This window comes from Limulus polyphemus, unplaced genomic scaffold (genome assembly GCF_000517525.1).
Source record: "Limulus polyphemus unplaced genomic scaffold, Limulus_polyphemus-2.1.2 Scaffold6774, whole genome shotgun sequence".
Taxonomy (NCBI): Eukaryota; Metazoa; Arthropoda; class Merostomata; order Xiphosura; family Limulidae; genus Limulus; species Limulus polyphemus.
Window position 1 is genome coordinate 31,263 of NW_013672384.1, and position 10,057 is coordinate 41,319.

Genomic DNA, 10,057 nt, shown 5'->3' on the forward strand with positions numbered 1-10,057 from the left:
TGTTTTTTAGTTTACGACACTGTGTGGAACAAGGGTTTGACATGGAGTTGTTTGTTGTTGTTTTAGTTACGACACTGTGTGGAACCAAACAACTCCATGTCAAACCCTTTTGTTGTTTTTAGTTCACGACACTGTGTGGAACAAGGGTTTGACATGGAGTTGTTTGTTGTTTTTAGTTTACGACACTGTGTGGAACAAGGGTTTGATATGGAGTTGTTTGTTGTTGTTTTTAGTTTACGACACTGTGTGGAACAAGGGTTTAACATGGAGTTGTTTCTTGTTGTTTTTAGTTTGCGACACTGTGTGAAACAAGGGGGAACCTTATCTTCTATAACTAAGCCAGTTCCCGGAGGCGTTCCGCAGAGGCGTAAGGTACCGCCGTCGAGATCGGGTCCGTGGAAAATTCTCCGATAGTCGGTAACGTTCTTTCGTCTGCTACCGCGTTTAACTTGTTCCCATAATATAAGAGGGAAACTAAAGTTAGAGTCATCCCTCTCAAAAGTACGGGGTACGGTCTCCGCCTCAGATACGCGGAAACATAGTTCTATCTTTATGCATTCAGCGTATGTATATGAACTTACAAGTTTTTTTTGTTCACTTCACAGTTTCACACTACTTTTGCTCCCCTCCCTCCGCCCTAAAACATTTCTGGGGACACCCATGGTTCCCAAAAAGTAACTTAAACGAACAAAAATTAGTATTCAACTGTGTCAAAATCGATTTCTAAATGCAATAAATTATTTTTGAATGAAGAAAACAAACTTGTGCGAAAAATAATATGAGATCACATAATGTATTAATTTAATATAAAAAACTGTTAGTGCCTGCACAACCTTAAAAAAAGTTTTAATGTTTCATATTATAATTTAATTTTAAGAAAGCACAAAAACATAATTTAATTTGGTAACTATGGTGATATTTCCCGTGTGAGGTCGACTGTACATACATGCGTTATGTATATTTATTTTTAAAATATTATTTTTAACACTCAAAAGAAAGAGAATTTACATGACATTTCAGTACCATGTAAATTCCTTTTGTTCTTTTTTTCCGCAAAGCCACACAATAAGCTATCTCCGAGGAATCGAACCCCGAATTTTAGCATATTAAGTCCGGAAACTTACCAGTGACCATCCTCAATACCATGGATTGCAATAGTAAGCTCATTTCGAAGGAAAGCCTTACACAGGGAAAGAATTATTTGACAAAACAAAACCTATGTGGTGATAGGGATCAAGAAATCATATTTAACAACCTTTCGAAAGCGCTGTATGAGAAATTAACTTTTATATTAAAATAATGACTAAATATGACTGTACCATTAACTACTGCAAGCAGTTTGGGAACATATTGTTACGTCTCTGGTCGTTTGTTAATTTCCCGTACAATTTCTTTCGGATGAAACAAGTTCTTTCTTAAATAAAACTAGTTTATTCTTCCTCAATACAACTTGGCAATACACTTAATTTCCACAGTCATTTTAACTTAACACACGCTATAATTCACAACGATTCACGCATTTTACTTACGGTAATTGACTCAATTGTCCGTCTCTATCTCTGCTTGTCTGCAATTATTTTTCCGTCACTTCTTGCCGGTCTTATATATACAGAATAGAGGGCGTCTGGCAAACACTCGAGCCTTCAGGAACCTTCGAGATATTCATTACGTGTTACCAGCGTCAAGTGACTTCCACTGTCGTAACAGTATTTTGTAATCATGACATTGTAGAAATAGAAATAAAATAGGTTATTAAAAGAAATTATCACGAGGGTCATAGTTTCACCCATTCCTTAAAACTGGTATCCAAGTCCAAATAACCCAACAAATTTCGGATCAGTTGAGATATTTCCACTAGGTAACAGGATTTAGGATAATCTTTCCACCCCTTTAAATTTAATACTAGTTTGTTTGTTTTTTCTTGAGCAGTAAATAACTTCCTACGAAAGGTCGTTGATAGAGGATTGTAGAATAGTTGAGAGACGACGTAACATCAGTAGCCTGTATCTCATTCCTCATGCTAGGCTTGCAAGTAGATACTAAATCTAATACTCCGCGTGTTCCTTCACTTGTATGAGCGTTACATCCTCAGATAACTCTCTCATATCTTGCGGTTGTATTTTACTACATTCTAGTGGTTTATCTGCTTCGTTGTGTATAGGAAAGAAGAAACTGGTATTGTTTGATGGGCTGAATACAGGACACTAAAGAAAAAAAACTGCACTCTTTTAAAAGTATTTAAAATGTTGTTGGTTTTTCTTTCTACTTTATACATATTTTGTATCAAACTTCTTGATTATAGGCCTAGCATTTTATTCATTTTTGTCAGGATTTGCTATTATTCGTAATCTCTTCTGAAATTACGTCAATGGCAGTCTAAAACATAATAGATGTCAGATATGTCATATCTATAGACATCAATATGTTATCTATATGTTTCTACATAACAATATGAAACTAAATAAGAGCGATCAGATCTAAATAGCTTCGCCATGAGTTTATTTCAAGTTATTTATAATTACATTTCTCTATATTATCTCTTACAAGAAGCTAGACACACCTAAATGGAAATATCGTTACTATGTTGAAATCATTAAAAATACATTTTTTATAGTATCGAAACTTGCAGTGTGAATATGTTACCTGTGACTGACGTGGATGCACACAACGTGCATTAACTTGGTTTGTTTGAATTTCGCGCATAGCTACACGAGGGCTATCTGCGCTAACCGTCCCTAATTTAGCAGTGAAAGACTAGAGAGAAGGCAGCCAGTCATCACCATCCACCGCCAACTCTTGGGCTACTCTTTTAGCAACGAATAGTGGGATTGACCGGAACATTATAACGCCCCCGCAGCTGAACGGGCGAGAATGTTCGGTGGTACGGGGATTCGAACCCGCGACTCCCAGATTTCGAGTCAAGCGCCCCAACCACCTGACCTTGCCAGGCCTACGTGTATTAGTAGGTTAGTTAAGTCAACAGTCTAATAACTGTAGTCGCAAATCAATACTGTAATCTATCCTTACATCCCTATAGGCTATTTGTTGTTAGGATTTATTTTGTGCTGCATCTAAAAACACCCACTTTTCAATTATAAAGAATACAGGTAAGAATCACAGTCTTTAAATCTCTTTAGCAAATAAAAATATTGTATCTTAAACATTTAAATGATATATTTCCTTGATAGCCTTATACACTTCATTTGAATTATTATTAAACTTATTTTCTTAATATTGAAATAAACGGAAAGGAGTAGAAGTAATAATAACATAGAATAGAAACCACTAGCTACGTACATATTTTAAATTATATATGTTTTAGTAACGTCATACTAATGATAAATATTTGTCTTTACTTAAAACGTGATAAATAAAAACCCTATAACCCGAGCGCTTTCGAAAGGTGGACCTTTCTTCTTTAGGGGCTAACTTCAAATGTGATATCGTACTTTGAAATAAATATCCAACACTTCGTATAATTTGAATAAAAAAACAAATGTTTTAAATATTGTGAATTATCTCTAGTCAAGTGAAACTTTTGATAATTTGAATATATTGTTACGACAGCGGAGGTCACGTGACGCTAGTAACACGTCATGCGCTTCTAGAACGTTCATGTCCCATCCTGAAGCCTCGAGTGTCTAATAGATATGCGGTATTCTTGTATATATAAGACCGGTAAGAAGTGACGGCAACAATGTAATTTAGTTGAATTGCAGACAGAGAGAGACTGACGATTGAGTCGAGCACGTGAGTCGTTTGTTGTGGATTATAGCGTTTGTTATAGCGTGACTGTGGAAATTAAGTGAATTTCAAAGTTGTATTCAGAAAGAATAAACTAGTTTTATTTAAGAAAGGACTCGTGTCGCTAAAGTTTCATTAGAAAGAAATTATACGGGAAATTAACTAACGAACGGAGACGTAACAATATTCTATTAAAAAACGATTAATACAGTTTGGCCAGTAACTTATGTTTAACAGTTTAATTGACAAAACTGTTAACGTAACAGTACATTATCTTTCTATATGTCCCTCAGTTCGAATCCCCGTGGTGGACAAAGCGCAGATAACACATTGTGTAGCTTTAGGCTTAACTAAACAAACTATTTTGCTGCATATGATGTAATTATAATTATTGTGCTTTTTTTATCTCTTCATTTATAGATGTTGTTGTAATTCTACATGCACGATACTAGTTTCTCTCTATAGTTCCTCTCAACATGTCCCGTAAAACGCTATTGTTTTGGAAGAAAAGACATCTAGCGTTGACACTTTGATAATAACTAAATTGTTTAAAAGGTTAGAAAACTCTTGTAATTTCAAGTAATTCGTAAATAACGTGGATTTGATGTCTAAATGAAAGGAAAGCTATGTTTTAGTACAAAGAAACAACATGAATAATATCAATTTTCTGAACTGATACAAACAAAATGTTTAGTTAAGGAACTGAGAGCAGTAAAAGACATAACTTTTTATTCAGATTCTTTATTGGGATGAAGCCTTAACCAATTTCTTCCTGTCATTTTGTAAAATGTTGATAATAATAACATTTTTTTTATGTCTGACATTTTGCAGGAAATATATATCTTATGTATATATAATATAACAAGTATTGTATGTCAAGTTTATTAACGATAAAGTAACAGGTTTAAAATTAAGACAACAATATTTACAATACTAACAAGATGGAATAATTTAGGAGCAGCCTGCTACTCATCGTGAGGTTAGTATCTGCTATATAATTTGTCATTACAATTAAATGACAACGACTAATTGTGTTATTTTGATTCATTTACAGATTCAATTGTCCTTAAGTAATTATATAATTTTTAACAAGTTTAATATATGATTTAAAACGCGTTTGCTTTCCTTCTGTAATTTATGAAAACAAATCTTTGCCATTAAAGCCTTCATTTGATTTTTTCACGCTATTCATTTCATCTAGATGAGTGTTTTATTTCCTCAATCACTAGAGAATAAGGTAAATGCTGTTAAGGAACCTTATTTTTTTCGTTTAACAAAAACAAATGTATAGTTGATTTGAAAAATATGCAACCACCATTTTTTCGAAATAAAATAGTGCTGATTAAAAAATGGATTAACAGTCCCTATCTAGCGAAACCACAGCCAAGGGAACGGGCTTTGAAAAATCAGCGATGAAAGGAGTGAAATCAACTATTTTAGAGTCATATGAGTTAAGTCTGGATATTTATTGCATGAAGTTTAGAGAACTTGAAAAAACGAAAGATTAGACACTTAAAGAATATGAAACAATGAGCATGAGTTTTAATTAAACAGATCGAAGGATCTAACTGTACTGGAGTCACTGACAAGATTATAGACTGGACGCTGCAAGAACAAAATTACCAAAGCATTTGGTGATATGGTTAAAAGATAGGAAGTCAACAAATGGAGGTGAAACAGTGACGAGGAAATATGGTGGGTTGAAATAAATGTTTCTAATTGTTTTCATTATTTATGAAATCAATATCTGGGAAGAATGTCTTTATAATTCTCAGGAAACGTTGATCCAGTTATATTTGTTTGTGATAAGTAGCTCCACTAGCCTGATTTCCACCTACTTAAAATGTTTTATATGTGACCAATTTTGACATCTAGTTAAATTCTGTAGGTAAAATAAGTTCAGAAAGAAGGGAGAATGTAATGTGTTGTATTGAAAAGAGATTAAAAATTTCAAATAAATATTTAAGAGAAGTGATGATAAATGAGCAGGCCGTAAATGTGTTGAGGTATATTGGTAGCTGACAAACTGTGGTGAGGAATGAGTTAGTAAAAAATAATAAACTCACAGGTAATGCATTAGAGATAAGTGTGCTGAGAAACGCAGGAGGAGATCGGTATGTTGTACTACTAGATAAAGTCACATTGAAATGTAGAATTTTGGAAGGTGAAATAGTCGTAAGATGGCAGATGGTATTCCACATCTGCTAATAAGGTAGAAGCTTGCAGGGTGCAAAATACACCAGTAGCAGTGGTAACATGGAGCCAAAGTAGCCAGATAACAGGCGTAGACGTTACTGAAGAAATAAACCATTAAGTAAACAATACAGAAAATGAGCAAATTTTGACTGCAGTTAGAATAGGGAATGTAGATCGATTGTGGATAATTAAGTGGCTGTATGAAGATGAGAGTTTGGATAAATTCCGCAGTGAAGCCATAGTAGCGGAACCGGAAGTAACTCGGGCGAAATTATTATTACTGGCGGGAAGGAGTACTAGTCAGGTTGAGTAAGGTAGGCTTAACAGCAAAACCAATTAGATGAAACCTTGGGGTCGACTGCATGGGGTCACATGATGGATAAAGGATTGATTATCCTGTACAGACGAAAGCTATTAGAGATTGGAAGTAACCTACAACAAGGAAAGGACTTAGATCTTTTCTTGGGATGGTTTGATATTACAAGAAGTTTAAAGGATTTAGATATTTTCTTGGGATGGTAGGATGTTACAAGAAGTTTAAAGGATTTAGATCTTTTCTTGGGATGGTAGGATGTTACAAGAAGTTTAAAGGACTTAGATCTTTTCTTGGGATGGTAGGATGTTACAAGAAGTTTAAAGGATTTAGATATTTTCTTGGGATGGTAGGATGTTACAAGAAGTTTAAAGGATTTAGATCTTTTCTTGGGATGGTAGGATGTTACAAGAAGTTTAAAGGATTTAGATATTTTCTTGGGATGGTAGGATGTTACATGATTTATAGTGCTGATTAAAAAAAATCGTATATTTAAAACTAATGTATTTGATAGTTTCAGAACTATTGACTGATATATATATATATATAGACTGGGAACGATTTTGAGACTACAGTGACATCTACATAAGACTGCAAATTTTATATAGTATCTAGACAAAGTTTGTGAAATATGTAAATACAGTTAGATTATCAGTGTTACATAAAATACTGGGAATTTTTAAATACGAAGAACGTGATACACCAGAATTTCGGAGTCTGGAATAACATCGAGATTAGACAAAAACATTGAAAACAATCAACATTGCTGAACGTATTTAGAAAAAGTGGGAGATTTTTATGAATTTAGGTGAAAGGAAGATTGGTTGGGGGTTGAGAGAGACGAGAAAGCAATCGGCTTTTGATCAGTCTCTAAAGGATTAGGGGATTATAGCACTCTAAGTCATTAGAAAATTGTTACAGTGAGCACTTGCGGTACTACGTTTTGCGGTATTAAGCCATCAAGAACCACTAATATAGTGAAACGTTATAATCTAAACAGGTGTGAAAGGTCAAAAAAAAGAGCCGGTTCGGTGTGGGTTTTTAGAAAGGAATATAAAAAACAGGCTTTCAATGAAAGACGGAAAAAGACCGGGAGATGTGAGAGAGAACGAATAAGCCAAGAGAGGCCAAGGAAGGAAGTATAATGCTGCAAGTAAGAAACAAAACATATTTTTAAATCTATATGTTATTCGGTATAGGCCCCCCAGTAGCACAGCGGTATGTCTGCGGACTTACAACGCTAGAAACCGGGTTTCGATACCCGTGGTGGGCAGAGCACAGATAGCCCTTGTGTAGCTTTGTGCATAATTAAAAAAACAAACAAACAAAAACAAACTATTCGGTATAGTAATAAATAGTAATTTGTAATGTTAACATTGGTATGAGTCAATTCCGATAGTAATAAATACAACCTAAATAAAATTGAGACAGAAGAAGGGAAAACGAAGTGCAAATACAATACGAGCGTAACAATACGTGAGGTATAATACATGCTAATATAATGTGTATAGAATATAATGAAACAATATTTCAACTTTTTTGATTTTCAAATTTAGTTTGAATAATGCTCAGAAGTTCTAAAAATAATGTTTCAGAGAAAGTTTTAGGCCTGGCCTATTAGGGCACTCAACCAGCACTTTGCGGGTCGCGGAATCGAATCCTGTCTCCAAACATGCTCGCCCTTTCATCCATGGAAACATTATGATGTAAAGCCAATCTTATTATTCGCTGGTAAAGAGTTTTAGCCCAAGAATTGGAAGTAGTGTTGACTAGCTAGCTCTTCAAAATTAGGGACGGCTAGCGCAGATAGCCCTCGAGTAGCTTTTCGCGAAATACAAAAACAAATAGTGAAATTCTCTATTGTTGAATAGTTAATATTAATTAATGACCTATGTTGAATAGTTAATATTAATTAATGACCTATGTTGAATAATTAATATTAATTAATGACCTATGTTAAATAATTAATATTAATTAATGACCTATGTTGAATAGTTAATATTAATTAATGACCTATGTTAAACAGTTAATATTAATTAATGACCTATGTTGAATAGTTAATATTAATTAATGACCTATGTTAAATAGTTAATATTAATTAATGATCTATGTTAAACAATTAATATTAATTAATAACCTATGTTGAATATTTGATATTAATTAATTACCTATAATCGCGATGTTAACTAACAAAACAAGTCGATTAGAGGCCACAAATATAGGTTAACCAAGGTCAGTACTTAATAATCAGAAGTCCATAACTCTAACTGCCTAATTTATTTTTGCGCTGAAAAGTTTCAGTACATTATAGGTACCGCTACAACAACAGCTGTCACGTTTCTAGAGTGGCTAAATCCATACAGTTGTTATTAACAAATTAAGTGCAAATCAAAATACATCTAAAAGGTAGTGTTAAGAAATGGATGCCCGAGCTCAGACTGATTTGTACGCATGATACTAGAATAACTAAAACTGTATTTTAACGTCATTTAATAAACTTTAGCCACTCTTATTCTTTCACTTCACCCATTAAGCCAATTACTAGAACTGAAGGCTGAATCCAGAAATGTTTGAAATATTTTTTTAAGATCCGTTAATCAACAGAAAACACGCCCCGTGCGAGTTTTTTATGACCTCATTTTTGCCGTTACAGGCCCTGGCCTAATGATGGAATTTTTTTATTACAATTCCAAGGTCGTTTCGGTCTATGGAATCAAGAAAACTATCTGAAAAATGAAGATATAGTGAATAAATCGTTTTAAAGAATAGCAATTTACATCGTGGAGCATAAGGGGAAATTAAAGCTTCTTTACGTAACACTCTTTAGTTAGTTAATTCTAATTTAATGTTCAGACGTAGCTCTCCAGATAAACCATGGTGATCTCTTTTCTAAGACCCTATATAAAAAAACATCATGGTCTAATAAAAAAGGTCATTATTACAAACGTTGTGGGTTCAGTCATAAAGTTAAACCACTTTCTCATTTTTATTCATCGTGTGCTCGTTTAGGCCCTGGAAGGGACTTTATAAAGCCGAGGTGTTTATACCATAAATAAGCAGAAATAAAAAGTTTGTACCCGTGATTATAGAGCATTTTATGTGGAATTTTAGTTTTTTCGAACAAAACACTTAACTCTATTATCGTTGAAGTCATTGAAGTAAGGAATTAATATCTTTTTTACTCGTTCCATGTCACAAACACAAACTGTTCACTAGCTTGTTTCAACAGAAATCAGAATAACTTCATATTCTACAAAATATTGTATTCTTATTCTAAATAAAGCTTGATTTTTTTCAGTAAACTAAAACCTTTGCAGATTTCATTGTTATTGAATGAGGGTAAGGACGTCAGACTTATAGACAAAATTTAAATATTGAATTAATTAATTAAAAAGTGTTCATCGCTTTAACTTCAAGTAAGAAAAAAAAAAGCGCAGAAACAAACCCCGTGTGTGTGTGTGTACTCGCCGAAACTAAGAACAATCGGGACGTATTTTGCGCTAACAAACAAACAAAGTTTTATCGTATTGTTACGATAGCGGAATTCACGTGACGCTGGTAACAACTAATGAGTATCTCGAACGTTCCTGAAGTCTCGAGTGTTTGTTAGACACGCGCTCTTATAGTATATAAACCGGCAAATAAAGTGACGAGGGAGATAATTGAATTGCAGACAGGCAGAGATAGAGACAGACAATTGAGTCAAGCGCGGTAGTAATAGCGTGAATCGTTCGTTGTGAATTATAGCGTGTGTTTAAGTTAAAGTTACTGTGGAAATTAAGTGTAATGCAAAGTTGTATTGAG